Here is a 14,121-nt window from a genome sequence, read left to right on the forward strand (position 1 = left end):
TGTGTCCTGTGTGAGGTGAGGTCCGCAATGGACCCCGTGTACTGTGTGAGGCGAGGTCTGGAGTGAACACTGTGTCCTGTGTGAGGTGAGGTCCGCAAGGGACACCGTGTACCCTGTGAGGCGAGGTCTGGAGTGGGCATTGTACCTTGTGAGGCGAGGTCTGGAGTGGACAGTGATTGCATACTGTGTCTTTCATTACAAGCACAGATTGGACTGGTAGCTGGCAGAGGAGCACATAGGAGGGGAGGAAGTGGAGATGGGCAGACAAGTCTTTCAAGAAGTTTCAATGTGAAGAAGAGAGGTGTGTGTGTGTGTGTGGTGCGGGGATTGGAGTAGGGCTGAATGGCGAGGTTGGCCAATACCCGGAGAGACTGCAGACAGGGCAGAGGAGGTCAGACTGACAGCTTAGAGGTCCTGGGAAGGTGGAAGAGGGGTGGACTGCAGCAGGGAGATGGAGAAGCTGGCCTTTGGTGGCGAGAGGTGGGTGGTGGTGCTGCCAGATGGCCTGAAGGGGCTTGAGTCCCCTTCTCAGCCCTCAGCCCCATCTCACCATGCCAGGGTTCCCTGAAAGCCAGTCTTTGATCTAACTATTGCTGTTTTAATTTTGTGTCATGCTGTGTAAGTTCACCCTCCTCCCCATGTGCCCCAGAACCACCTCCTGTTGCAGAACGGGGCGATGGTATGGATGCAGGTGACACCCTGGAGTCTGCAGGACTCAGTTGCAGAGTCACTCTTGTGTGGAGCCCTCCCCACTGTGAGGTGGGGTTGGATGTCCCTCCCTGTGCTGGCAGGGTGTGGAAGCCTCATATTGCTGGTCCTCCCCCAGCCCCCCGTGGCTTTGTGTCAACAAACCTTATTTATGGTCACTGAAATTTGAATTTCATGTCATTTTCATGTGTCACAAAATATTACCCTTTTGACTTTTTCCAGTCGTTTAAAAATGTAAAACCCATCCTTAGCTCACAGGCCGGATTTGGCTCTCAGGTCTTAGTTTGCAGACCCCTGTGCTAGACAGCAAAAGCACCCTGTGCGTTAACTCACTGGGTCCTCACAAGAACTTCATGAAGAGGGTACTATTAGCATGCCACTTACAGATGAGGAAACTGAGGCGAAAGAGGTCAAGTTCCCATAGCTTAGATGTGGCAGAGCTGAATTCTTAAACCTGAGATACATGGAGCCTGACCCTTGTGAAGTGCAGAAAGGAGGGTGGTGGCGGATGGGATTGGAAACGGAAGCAGGGGCTCGATCACAGGTTTTATAGGCTAAGGTACAACTTTTTGCATTTTATATATATATATTTTTTTAACAATGAACTTTATTGAGGTACAATTTACATACAATAAAATGTACCTATTTTAAGTTTAATGGGCTTTGGCAGATTTACACATCTTTTTGAACACCACTATAATCAAGATATAGAAGAACATTTCCGTCACCCCAAAAAGTTCCCTCACTTCTCTTTATAGTCAGCTACCCCCAGCCCCAGGCAATCATTGACAAATAGATCAGCGGAACAGAACAGAGAGCCAAGAAACAGACCCATATAAACACAGTCAATTGATCTTTGACAAAGGAACGAAGGCGATTCAATGGAGAAAGGATAATCTTTTCAGCAAATGGTGCTGGAACAACTGGGCATCCACATGCCAAGAAAAAAAAAAAAGGATCTAGACACAGAGCTTACATCTTTCACGAAAGTTGACTCAAAATGGGTCACAGACCTAACTGTAAGACACAAAACTATACAACTTCTAGAAAATAACACAGGAGATAATCTAGGTGACCTTGAGTTTGGCAACAACTTTTTAGATACAACAGCCAGAGCACAATCCATAAAAGGAAAAATCGATAAGTTGGACTTGGCTCTCTGTTCTGTTCTACTGATCTGTTTCTTCCTTCGCCAATACCACATTGTCTTGGTTATTGAAGTCAGGTAGTGTCTGTCCTCCAGCTCTGTTCTTTGGTAATGTATTGGCTATTTTGGGTCTTTTACCTTTCTGTATAAACTTTAGAATCAGTTTGTTGACATCCACAAAATAACTTGCTGGGATTTTGATTGGGATTGCGTTGAATCTGTAGATCAAGTTGGGAAGAACTGACATCTTAATGATATTGAGTCTTCCTATCCACGAACATGGAATCTCTCTCCATTTTATTTAGCTCTTCTTTGATTTCTTTCATCAGAATTTTGTAGTTTTCTAATATAGATCTTGTACATATTTTGTTAGGTATATCCCTAAGTATTTTATTTATTTATTTATTGGTGCTAATGTCAATGGTGTTGTATTTTTTATTTCAAATTCCAATTGTTTGTTGCTGGTATATAGGAAGTAATTGACTTTTTATATTAACGTATATCCTGCAACCTTGCTATAATTGCTTATTAGTTCCAGGAGTTCATTTGTTGATTTTATTGGAATATCTACATAGACAATCATCTGTGAACAAAGGAAGTACTGATTCTTTCTTCCCAATCTGTATACCTTTTATTTCCTTTTATTGTCTAATTTCATTAGCTAGGACTTCCAATATGATGCTGAATAGGAGGGGTGACAGGGGACATCCTTGCCTTATCCCTGATCTCAGGGGGAAGACATCTAGTGTCTCACGATTAAGTATGATGTTAGCTGTTTTTGTAGATGCTCTTTATCAAGTGAAAGAAGTGCCCCTCTGTTCCTAGTTTGCCGAGATGTTTTGCCACGAATGGGTGTTGGATTTTGTTAAATGCTTTTTCTGCATCTATTGATACGACCATAAGCTTTTTCTTCTCTAGCCCGTTGATATGATGAATTACATTAATTGATTTATGAATATCGAACTAACCTTGCATACCTGAGATAAATACCACTTGGTTGTGGTGTTTGTTTGTTTTTCTTATATGTTGCTAGAATAGATTTGGTGCTTTTTTTTGTAATAAAGGACTTTTATAACTATTCATGAGGGAAATTGGTCTGTAGTTTTCTTAACTTGTCATGTCTTTGGTTTTGGATCAGGGTAATGTGGCATCAAAATGAGCTGGAATGTGTCTCTTTCTCTTCTCTTTTCAGAAAGATTTTTGTAGGATTGATATTATTTCTTCCCTCAAATGTTTGATAGAATTTACCAATGAAGCCATCTGGGCTTGGAGTTTTCTTTGTGGGAAAGTTTTTAATTAAAAACTCAATTTCTTTAATAGATATAAGGCTATTCAGGTATTTTATTTCTTCTTGAGTCTGTTTTGACACTTTGTTTCATTCAGAAAATCTGTCCATTTTATCTAAATCAAATGTCAGCATTTTTTTCCTATAAAGGGCCAAATAGTAAATACTTCAGGCTTTTCAAGCTATTTAGTCTCTGGTGTAACTACTCAACTCTGCTGTCATAGCACAAAATAGCCATAGACAATATGCATACAAATGAGTATGGCTATAGTCCAATAAAACTTTACTTACCAAAACAGATAGTGGGCCAAATTTGGCTCAGGGGCTGTAGTTTGCCAACCCCTGATCTAAGTTGTTCAGTTTCTTGTGATGAATTGTTCATAACATTCCATTTTTTTTTATCCTTTTAATGTCTGTAGGATTGGTAGTGATGTCCCCTTTTTCATTAATGATTTTGTAATTTTTGTCTTCCCCTTTTTCTTGATCAACCTAGCAAAAAGTTTATTGATATTTATGTTCAAAGAAACTTCTTTTGGTTTCAGTAGTTTTCTCTATTATTTGTCTGTTCCTAACTCATTAATTCCTGCTCTTATTATTATTATTTTCTCCTACTTACTTTGGATTTAATTTCTTTTTTTTTTTTTGCTTCTTAAATTAGATGTTTAGGTCATTGATCTGACCTTTCTTATATAAGCATCTAAAAGAGAAATATCCTTCTAAGCGCTGCTTTAACTTCATTTCACATGTTTTGATATGTTTTCATTTTCATTCAGTTCAAAATATGTTCTAACTTCCATTTTGATTTCTCCTTTAAGGTATAGGTTATTTATAAGTGTGTTTAATTTCCAAATATTTGGGGATTTTTCTAGATATCTTTCTGTTACTGATTTCTCATTTAATGCCACTGTGGTCAGTGAACACACTCTGTATGTTTTCAGCACCTTCACATTTCTTGAATCTTGTATTATGTCCCAGCATATGGTCTATCCCAGTGAATGAATTATTATGATTTTTAATTTTTTATTATGGAAATTTTCAAACATCTACCCAAGTAGGCAGAATAATACAATGATTCCCATATATTCATCCCCAGCTACAACAGTTGTCATCTCATGATCAGTTGTTTCATCTGTATCTTTACTCATTTTTTCACCTCTTATATTATTTTGAAGCCAATCCCAGATATCATATAAACTCTAAATGTTTTTGTGTATATTTCTAAAAGTGATACAAAAATACGTCACCTAGATACCATTATTACATCTAAAAAATTAACTACAGTTCCTTAATATAGTCAGTGTTCGAATTTCCAGTTGCCTCATAAATGTTGTTATTGTTGTATTTTTTACAATTTGTTTGAATGTGTATTCAAATAAGTGCATACGTTGCAAGTGTCTCTTAAGCCTCTTAAAATACGTAGCTTCCCCAACCATCTTTTTTTTCCTACTCAGTTTATTTATTGAAGAAACTGGGTCACTTGTTTCGAAGTTTCCTGCACTGTGGAATTTCCTGATTGCACCCTATGGTGTCATTCATCATGTTCCCTGTCCTGTGCTTTGCTATAAATTGGTAGTAGAATCAAGGCTTGATCAGATTCAGATTGAGTTTTTTTTAGAAAGTGATGTAATGGTTAAAAACTCATCTGTTAATCAAAAAGTCAGAAGTTCAAATCCATCAGCTGTTCCTTGGAAACCCTAGGGGGCAGGTCTACTCTGTTCCGTAGGGTCGCTATGAGTTGGAATTTACTCAATGGCAATGAGTTTGGTTTTGGTTTATTTTACAGAACACTTATTGCATTGGGCAAATCTGCTGCAAAAGACCTCTTTAAAGTGTTAAAAAGCAAAGATGTCACTTTGAGGACTAAGGTACACCTGACCCTGTTGTACATAGGGTTGCTATGTGTCTTCACAGAAGGAGGTTGTTCTTCCATTGTGAGACATGTTATATCTAGTTGTCTCTCTTTTTGTGATTAATGAACATTTCTCCTCATTACTTGTTTGGTACTGCTGTGTGGGAAAGGCAGCATTAATGCTCAATTCTTCGCCTTTATTGTCCAGTTTTTGCAATAATGAGTTAGTATTCCTTAGCAATGAGGTGTTTTTTTTGTGTTTTGAACATATTTGATATGTTTCAGTCCTTGGTGCTCAGTGTCCCACACTTGGCCAGTGGGGCCCTGTGATGTGGCCCGGTTGCTCTCTGCTGTGACAAGAAGTTCCAGGAGTTAGCCATTTCTACAAGGAAGTTTTTGAGGGAAAAAGGTCTTTGGAGATGACATTCCGGACTTTGGGAGTGTTCCTAGCTCTGGCTGGTCATTGTTTTTAGGTCCTTTCAGTGGACAGAGCTGGGGAATGCTTGTTTGCTTTAAATTAAAATACATTAGGAATTTATACTGATACCTCCAGTTCAAATTTAGGACAACAAGTGTTTTACTTAGCCTCTTTGATCTTACATGTATACCTTTTTTCTCCCACACTGAGAATGCCCGTGTTCTGTGGCCCAGGATGGTAGATTTACGATGTGACAGAATCACTTACCTGCTGGGCCACACAGAATCCTGGTACAGTCTCAGGGTAAGAGTTCCAGCTCTGCCACCAGTGACATGATGATTGAAACAAGTGCCTTCTGCAGCTCCACTGCAGGGCACCCTCTGTCCCTGTCGTGCAGTGTCCCCACGTAGGCAGGGTTGGTTGGACCCCTGCATGGACAGGATGGCCCACTTGCACCCTTTCCTCCCTCTTCCTGCTTCCTCTCAGGCCCCGCTGGCCTTCACTTTCAGGCTGCCGCTTGATTAAGTTACGTTCTGCCTGTAACCATACTTGACAGTCCCATAACGCGTCTCTGGGTGCATTCTTAAAGTTGGGGACCACGTCATTCTCACTGTCTGCAGAGGAAGTAGCTGCACAGATTCCATTTCCTCTTCTGTGGGCGCAGTGTCCCAATTCGTGTGCCTCTAGAGGAATAATGTTCTTGGCTGGCTTCAAGTTCAAATGCTTTCTGCTTTTTTAGGCTCCGTCAATCACCTGATCATATGCTCAAGATTTTCTGAACTCTGTCATCCTGTGTGTTGTATCCCTTTCTGTTTTCCTCCCCCAAGGCCTCCCTTGGGGAGGCGTCTCCCCTGACCTGGTGGTGCGGTCAGACTCCCTTGCTCGCTGCCTCGCCCTCATCCTCCTCCCTGTGCCCTGCCACACCTCGGCTCCCTGGACGCCTGTCTTCCCTCGGCCTGCACTCGCCCTCTCCACCCGCAGCTCTTCTCATCACTACGGGAGAAGAGGGAGTGAAGGAGGCAGGTTTCCAGTCCTTGAGTCTGAAAACGTTTGGTTCAGTCCTCGCACTTGAATCTTGGTTTCCCTGGGTATAGGATTCAGAGTTCATAATAATTGTCTCCAGAACGTGAAGCCATTACTCCAGTGTTTTCCAGAATTTAAAGCTGCAGGTGAGATGTCTGGAGCCATTCTAATATTTTTTTGTAGGCACCTTTTCCTTTGGAGGATTTTAGAATTTTCCTTTTATCCGTAGACTTCTGAGATTTCATAAGGACTTTTCTCACCACCAGTTGCCATGGAGTCAAATGGATTGTCTAGGTGTGAGTTTTTCTTCCCTCCCCCACTCTCTCCCTTCCTGCCTTTTCTCACTTGTACTAGGTTCTTGGTGGGCTCTTTCAAATCTGAGAGGTCATGCCCTTTAGTTCTGGGAAATTCTCTATTTCTTTGATATTTTCTAAGCCTCTTCATCCCGCATCCCTTTTCTGTGTTCTCTGTTTTTGGAACTTTTGTTAGTCTCTTGTTGGACCAGTATGTCTATTTGTTTTTTGTTTTTCTCATATTTTCTGTTCTCTGTCATTTTGTTCTACATTTCAAAGATTGCCTCAGCTTTGGATTTCAACCTACCTTTACATTTATTTAAGGAGCCATATTTAATTTCCAAGAGTGCATTCTTGCTTTTAACTGCTTCTTCCATTGCACCCAGTTCTCTTTGTGTGAATACAGTCTCTTCTTGAATCCGAGCTTGCAGATTCTTTTCTTCTTAGTTTCTTTTCTCTGAAGATGTCCGCTCCTTCCTTTTCTTGACTTTTTTTCCCTAAATTTTATTTATTTTGTTGTTGTTGAGAATACACCAATTCAACAGTTTCTACATGTATAAATGATGCTGATTAAATTCTTCAAGTTGTACAACCATTCTCACCCTCCTTTTCTGAGTTGTTCTCCGTCATTAATATAACCTGACTGCCCCCTAAAGTTCCTATCTAATCTTTCTAGTTGCTGTTGTCAATTTGATTCCATATAGATAGTTCATAAAGGAGTATAATGCTCAAGGCAGACATTTTTTACTAGTTAAGCTAAACCATTGTTTGGTTTTAAGATGACTTCAGGAGATATTTTTGGTTTAAGGTTTAAAGATCATTTCAGGGCAATAGTTTCAGGGGTTCATCCACCCTCCATGGCTCCAGAAAGTATAGAATCCATGAGAATTTGTTCTGCATTCCCCCCTTTTGATCAAGATTCTTCTATAGAAATCTTTGATCGAAATGTTAAGTAATGGTAGCTAGACACCATCCAGTTCTGGTCTCATGGCAAAGGACGCAGTTGTTCATGGAGGCAATTAGCCACACACGTTTCATATCCTCTTCCTATTCTCTTGAATGTTTTTCATCTTGATCCTGCTCTTCCACGTTGAGGCTTCCTTCACACGCCAGGCCCTTGACTGACTGCATATTGGGAAGTGAGGTGGAGAAGGCTTAGCAGACAGCTCGACAGCTGGCAGGCCTCATGGTGTCAGCCTGGGAGCCCCAAGTGCCTAGGCAGGGCTTGCTCTGGGCCTCTTATTCCTTATTCCCCTTGTCCTGATGATTCCCTCACAGCTTTCTCAGTTTGCTTTGCGTGTGGGACCACCTACTGCCAAGGATCAGGATCAACTTGGAAGTAACAGGAACAACTTGGGAGAGGGGACACACTTCATCAGTCAGGATAGTGTTCAACCTCTCAGCTCCTTCTTAGCCGTGCTCAAGGCTGGCAGACCTTGCTCTTGGCTGTGCCTGCCCCTGGCCCTCACTGTTGGCCTCTGCCCTGCTTGGGCAAGTGTTGCTACTCTTTAGCTCTGCCAGTAAGTGCTTGGAGGCACCCGACTCCACCAGGTAGCCTCCTGCCCGAATGCACTCACCTGTTTCTGTCCGCAGGCCAGGAAGCCCAATGCAACCATCTTGCGCTGGTCTTCTGGTTCTTGCTGCTTGTGCCATCTTGTGCCGTCTCGTGCCATCTCCAGTGTTACAGCTCTCTCTGTCTCCTGGGTCTAGGAGGTTCCCAGCACAGGGACCCTGGGTCCAAAGGACATGCTTCACTCCTGGGTCATCTTCTTGATGACAGTGAGGTCCCCTTTCAACCTCTAGGATTTGCTCTTTTAAGCCTAGCAGGATGGCAAAACTGATCAATCCCCTTGGTGATCCACAGGCACCTTATTTGCATAGTCACTGTCCAATCCCTGCAAGAGTTTTACAAACCTTATTTGCATAGTCCCAGCCAGTCATTTTGTGGGAGTTACAAGACCATGGCCAGAAAGGCCACATAAAAGCGATTCACAACACTGTACCTGCATTCTGCCTTGGAACCTCTCCTGGTCAGTCCCTGCATTGCTTGATTGGGGCCCACTGCCCACACTGCCTCTGCCCCCTCCCCAGCCATCCTGGGCCTGGGTCCTCTCTGAGCTGCTGGGAAACACACGTGTTCCTTCTGCTCCGTTAGCTCCTGTCAGTCCTCCCACCACTTTCTAACTTCCAGAGATTGGCAGAGTAACTGTGAACTCTCTTCTTTGCAGATGCAAGGTTTTCTTCTTGGGACTTTTAGGGTCCCAGACATTGTGGTACCTGTCTGCTCAGGTCATCGTCTGAACCTGCCACTGCGTGACCCCAATGCTGGGCCCTGTGCTGTTGGCAGCAGCCTGTCCCCATGCCTTCTTCCTGCCGTCCCATTGCATGGAGGGTCACCATCTGTGTCGGGGTGGGTCTGGAGTTAAGCTGACCCAGGGTGGCAACACCACCCCCTCTGAGGGACTTGTCCCTGTACTTTCCAGGCTTCAGTTCCCAGATCTGTGCAGTGGGGGTTGTGGCCCTGCCAGAGCCATGAGGCTAAGGAGACCAGGCTTGTGAATTGGGGTCTGTGACCCCGGCTGCTAGCGGGCTGTGATTGCAGGGTCCTGGAAGTTCTCCCTGCCCCTCTTCCCTGTCTCCTGGCTTGTACACTCAGTTCTCCTGAGTCTCTTTTCAAGTGCAGATACCTCCAGCCTCTGACACCTTGTTGTGAGTTGTGAGTTGGTTTATTAGATTTGTTTGGAGCTGGGTGGCAAAGGGAAAGGGAATCCAGGAGGGCAGTTTGAGGCCTCCCTGATTTCTGGAGAGAGGCCCTCCCAGATTTTCCACCCTGAAGGGCGCCATGCAAGCTGGAAGCTTGGCTGAGCACAGGCACCATGGGGGCATCCCACCTGCTGTCAGCCTGGCAGAGAGGACTGACCCATGAGGGACAAGTGTTACTGAGCCAAATGAAATTACCCCAAACATAGTGGCTTAAAACAACAGACATTTATTGTCTTGGAGTGACTGTGGGTCAGGAATTGTAGAGCAGCTCAGGTGGGTGGTTCTGGCTCGGGGTCTCTCCTGAGGGTGCAGTAAAGATGTCCACTGGGGCTGCATCATCCAAAGGTTCCCAGGGCTGGAGGATCCCCTTCCAAGATAGCCCCTCACATGGCTCTTGGCTGGAAGCCTCAGTTTCTTGCCACGGAACTCTTGTGGAGCTTCTTGAGTGTCCTCTCAGCATGGCAGCTGGTCTTCCCCAGGGTGAGTCATTTTCCAGGAGAGCGCAAAGAAGCTCCAGTGCCTTTCATGTCCTACTCTTGGACAATATATGTGTCACTTCTGCCATAATCTATTCATTATAAGCAAGTCACAGAGTACAGCCCACTTATGAGGAGGGCATTTATTCCTTGTCCTTTGAAGAAAGGAGAAGTATCAAAGAATCTGTGGACATGTTTTCAAACCACCACAGACCCCTACTTTACACCATACACAAACAGCAGCTCCAGGTGTATTACAGACCTAAATGGGACGCAAACTGAACTGCAGTCCTCAGAAATGCAAATTGTAGCCATAGTGACATCCCACTACCCACACACCAGTTTGGGAAAAATGTAAGTTTGAAAAAAACAAGCGTTGGTGAGAATATACAGAGCAGCTGGAGCTCTCTGACACTGTTGATGGGAGTGGGCATCGGCACGGACCCTTGGAAAGCGGTTTAGTGTCCAGTGTAACCCCGTGATTGACTTCTGTGCTCCAGGACCGTGCATAGGTATGCACAGCCCCTGTGTCCCTCGACAGTAGAAGGCTACCTCATGGGAACTGAGCGATACGGTGAAAACTAGAGCCACACGCCGCAAAATGGACGAACCCCACAAACATAACATTGAGTACAGTAGCACCACACAAAAGAGCGCGTACAGCGTGACCCCGTTTGTACAGTTCAAACCTGTGAGCGCTGAGCAGTCTGGTTACTGAAGAAGTGACCTGGGGAAATGGCTGTGGGCTGTGGAGAAGGAAGGGAGGGGCTCTGGGAGTTGTTCACTTTCCTGGTGGGTGTGGTTACACCATGTTTGCCTGTCCCATCGCAGTGCTGGTGTTCTGTGCACATTTCCGTGTTCACGTTATGTTTCACAATGAAACCAGCTTTTAGAAGGGAAACCTCCACGCATTGGGGTAAGTGTGTTTGGAAGCCTACTGCAGGCACAGGGACTAGTGTTCCTCCAGAGGCCAGGCGGAGGACGGGCACCCGAGGAGTGAGGTCACAGTGGGGGAGTGTCCTGGCCGGGGTGTAGCCCGTGCAGGCTGGGTCTAGGACGGCCCACGGGCAGTGGAAAAAGCTTGGTATTTCACTCTTTTCCTTTGTTCTTTGACTTTTTAGATAATTGTAGATTCACATACCTGTTGCCATTGAGTCAGTTCTGACTCATCGTGAGCCTATAGGACTGAGTAGAGCTGGTCCACGGGGTTTCCAAGGAGCAGCTGGTGGATTTGAACTGCTGACCTTTGGGTTAGCAGCCATAGTTCTTAACCACTGTGCCACCAGGGCTCCAGATTGACATACAGTTGTAAGAAATAATCTAGAGAGATCCCTCACGCCCTTCCCCAGTTTACCCTAGTGATAGCATCTTGCATAACTAGATACAATATCAACTGGGACATTGACCTTACTCAGATTTAATTAGGGGTGTGGTGTGTGTGTGTGTGTGTGTGATACTACCAGTGAAGATGCAGAGCAGTCCCTCACAGCGACTCCTCCTACTCTACAGTAGCCACCCCCACCACCCTTTACCCTCCACCCCCACGCTCATCTGTTCTTCGTCTCTGTGACTTTGGCTGTTGTGAATAATGCTGCTGTGAGCATTGGGGTACAAGAATCTCTTTGAGTCTCTGCTTTCAAGTCTTCTGTGTGTACACCTAGGAGTGGAATTGCTGACCATATGGATTCTGTGTGTAACTTTTGGAGGAACTGCCAGACTCTTTTCCCAGCGGCTGCACCATTTTACATTCCCACCAGCAATGGGTGAGGGTTCCAGTTTATTCACATCCTCACTGACACTTGGTATTTTCCGTTTTTTGATTATAGTCATCCTAGTAGGTGTGAAAGGTCCCTCGGTGGCACGCCAACGGTTTGCACTGACTACTAACCGAAAGAACCCACTTAGCAGTGCCGCAGAAGAGAAGCTTGGTGATGTGCTTTCATAAAGATTACAAGCCAAGAAAACTCTCTGGAGTAGTTTTACTCTGTAACACATGGGGTTGCCATCAGTCGAAACTGACTCCATGGCAAAGGGTTTAGTAGGTGTTAAGTAAGATTGACTTTTCTGCATTTGGATATTTAATTGACCCAGCGCCATTTGTTGAAAAGGCTGTCTTGTTCTACTGCTGTGAAGTGTCATAAATCCAGGGTCAACTTCCTGTGGCTGTGGGGGTCTCTGTGGGACCCTCCATTGCTGCTGCTCCGAGCATTCTGCAGTGACCACTCCAGTTCTCCTGCCTACGCCTCTGTTGACTACCCTCTTGACTATGCTTGACCTGCTGGACACATCCTCCCAGCCTTCTTGGGCCCTGGTCTCTCCCTGGTTCTCCTTGGCCCTGGGCCCCTCTGAGGCCTTTCTCTGTCCACGCTCCCTGGCCCTTCCCCTTGCATCACCACCTCAGCCCTCCGACCACCTCCACCCTCCTTTGCTCCCTAAGCAGGTCTCTTTTCCCACCCTCTCTCCTCCCTGCTGTGTGTGTGGTGGGGGGCGCCTGGCCTCCTTCCTGCAGTGTTGCAGCTCCCTCCCATCTCCTTTCCTCAGTTTCTGAGACTGGATCGGATCACATCCCTTATTTGTTTGAAAACCTTCTGTGGTTCCCATGGCCTGCTGGACGGAGGCCAGATGTCTCAGCCTCGGATAGAAGATACACCATGATCCAGCACAGGTGTCACTGGGACCTTGGTCCCCATCTCCACTGCAGCCACACCTGAGGCTTCCCTCAGCCAGGACCTGGCACTCACTTTTCCTTTCCCTCCGTCCTCATCCCCACCCTGCCCTCCCTGCCCCAGCCCTTGACACCCTCTGTTCACCTGATATCCACCCCAAGTGCTGGGGCACTGCAGACCTCCCACCCAAAGCAGAGCTCCTCCTGTAGTTCAGGTGGCTCAGAAGTTAACACAACACAGAATCTCCCCACCTATCTGCTCCCTCCCCACCCTTCTCTGCAACCATGCTTATGTGTGTGTCTTTCTCATTTTTCTTATGTAAATATAAATTTATATCTTCCTTTTTACACAAACCAAAAACCAAACCAAATGTTGAGTCCATTCTGACTCATAGTGACCCTGTAGGACAGAATAAAACTGCCCCATAGGGTTTCCAAAAAGCAGCTGATGGATTCGAACTGCCAGCCTTTTGGTTAGCAGTGGAGCTCTTAACCACTGCACCACCATAGTATATACATGATGTTATACCTTTTCACTGAACCGTATATCTTAGAGATCTTTCTATAATAGTACATGAAAAGCTTCTTCATCAAATGAGTAATATTCCATTGTGTGAACATACTATGTTTATCAGACCCCTTTAATAGACATTTAGATTATTTCGATGTTTTCTGTTATAAACCCTGCTGCAGCAAATGCCTCGCTGCCATTTGCCCCATTTCACACTTGTACAGGTAGCGCTGAGAGCAGGATTGCGCCCCCTGGGGGATGGCAGTGTGAGAAAGCACCCGGAACAGAACTCCTGACTTCCCCCGCACACCCCTAAAGCTGCTCTGGGGCCGGCCCTTTCAGAACGGGGACCCTGCCTCCTCTCTGCCCTTACCCTCCACATCCCATGCGCCCGTCCACTCTCCCACCCCGGCTGCGCCATCTCCTGAACTGCTGCGCTCACACAGCCCGCCCTTCAGAGCAGTCGGGCTCTAGGCGGCTTTGCTGGGGCCAGAGCTTCTGGCCCCCTCAGTGCCCTCCGAGCGAGGGGACCCAGGCTCCTCGCTCCCCGGGGAGACTCGCTGGGATCCCCTCCTTCACCCTCGGGTCTCAGCGCAGCGGCCTCGCGGAGACAGCCACCGGTGCGCGCTGCTTCTCCGCCACCAGCCACAAGCTGCCCCAAGTGCTGGGTCTTCCTCCGCAGCCCGTGCCAGACGCTGAGCCGCACGCGACTGGGCAGGTGCCGGGAGGGCACTCGCTGCCTCCCTTCCCGCGGTCTAAGGGAGACCCCTTTTCCAGGCGCCAGGCGCATCCTGGAGGAGGAGGGGAGAGCAGGGCGTGGACTGTGCACTCCAGAAGCTTGCCGTCTAGTGGAAGAGACCGGCCCAAGAAACAGTGCAGCTCGGCGTCTGGCTCTGCCTGTGGCCAGTGCCAGGAAGCCCACTGGGCTGCGCCCTGAAAGGTTAGCGCTGCCGGCTCTCCTCTGGAGACTTGAAACCCTGACG

At 46.1% G+C, this 14,121-nt stretch overlaps 1 protein-coding gene across 1 annotated transcript in view; it reads left to right on the forward strand.

Moving 5' to 3' along the window:
• PPP1R16A (protein phosphatase 1 regulatory subunit 16A) overlaps positions 1 to 14,121 on the forward strand; it is a 28,481-nt gene that overhangs the window by 5,421 nt on the left and 8,939 nt on the right. The window contains exon 2 of the mRNA XM_004387403.2: positions 13,916 to 14,078. The gene's annotated coding sequence lies outside the window, so the exon portion shown is untranslated. The remainder of the gene's footprint in view (positions 1 to 13,915; positions 14,079 to 14,121) is intronic.

The sequence above is a fragment of the Trichechus manatus genome, unplaced genomic scaffold (assembly GCF_000243295.1).
Source record: "Trichechus manatus latirostris isolate Lorelei unplaced genomic scaffold, TriManLat1.0 scaffold00185, whole genome shotgun sequence".
Lineage (NCBI taxonomy): Eukaryota > Metazoa > Chordata > Mammalia > Sirenia > Trichechidae > Trichechus > Trichechus manatus.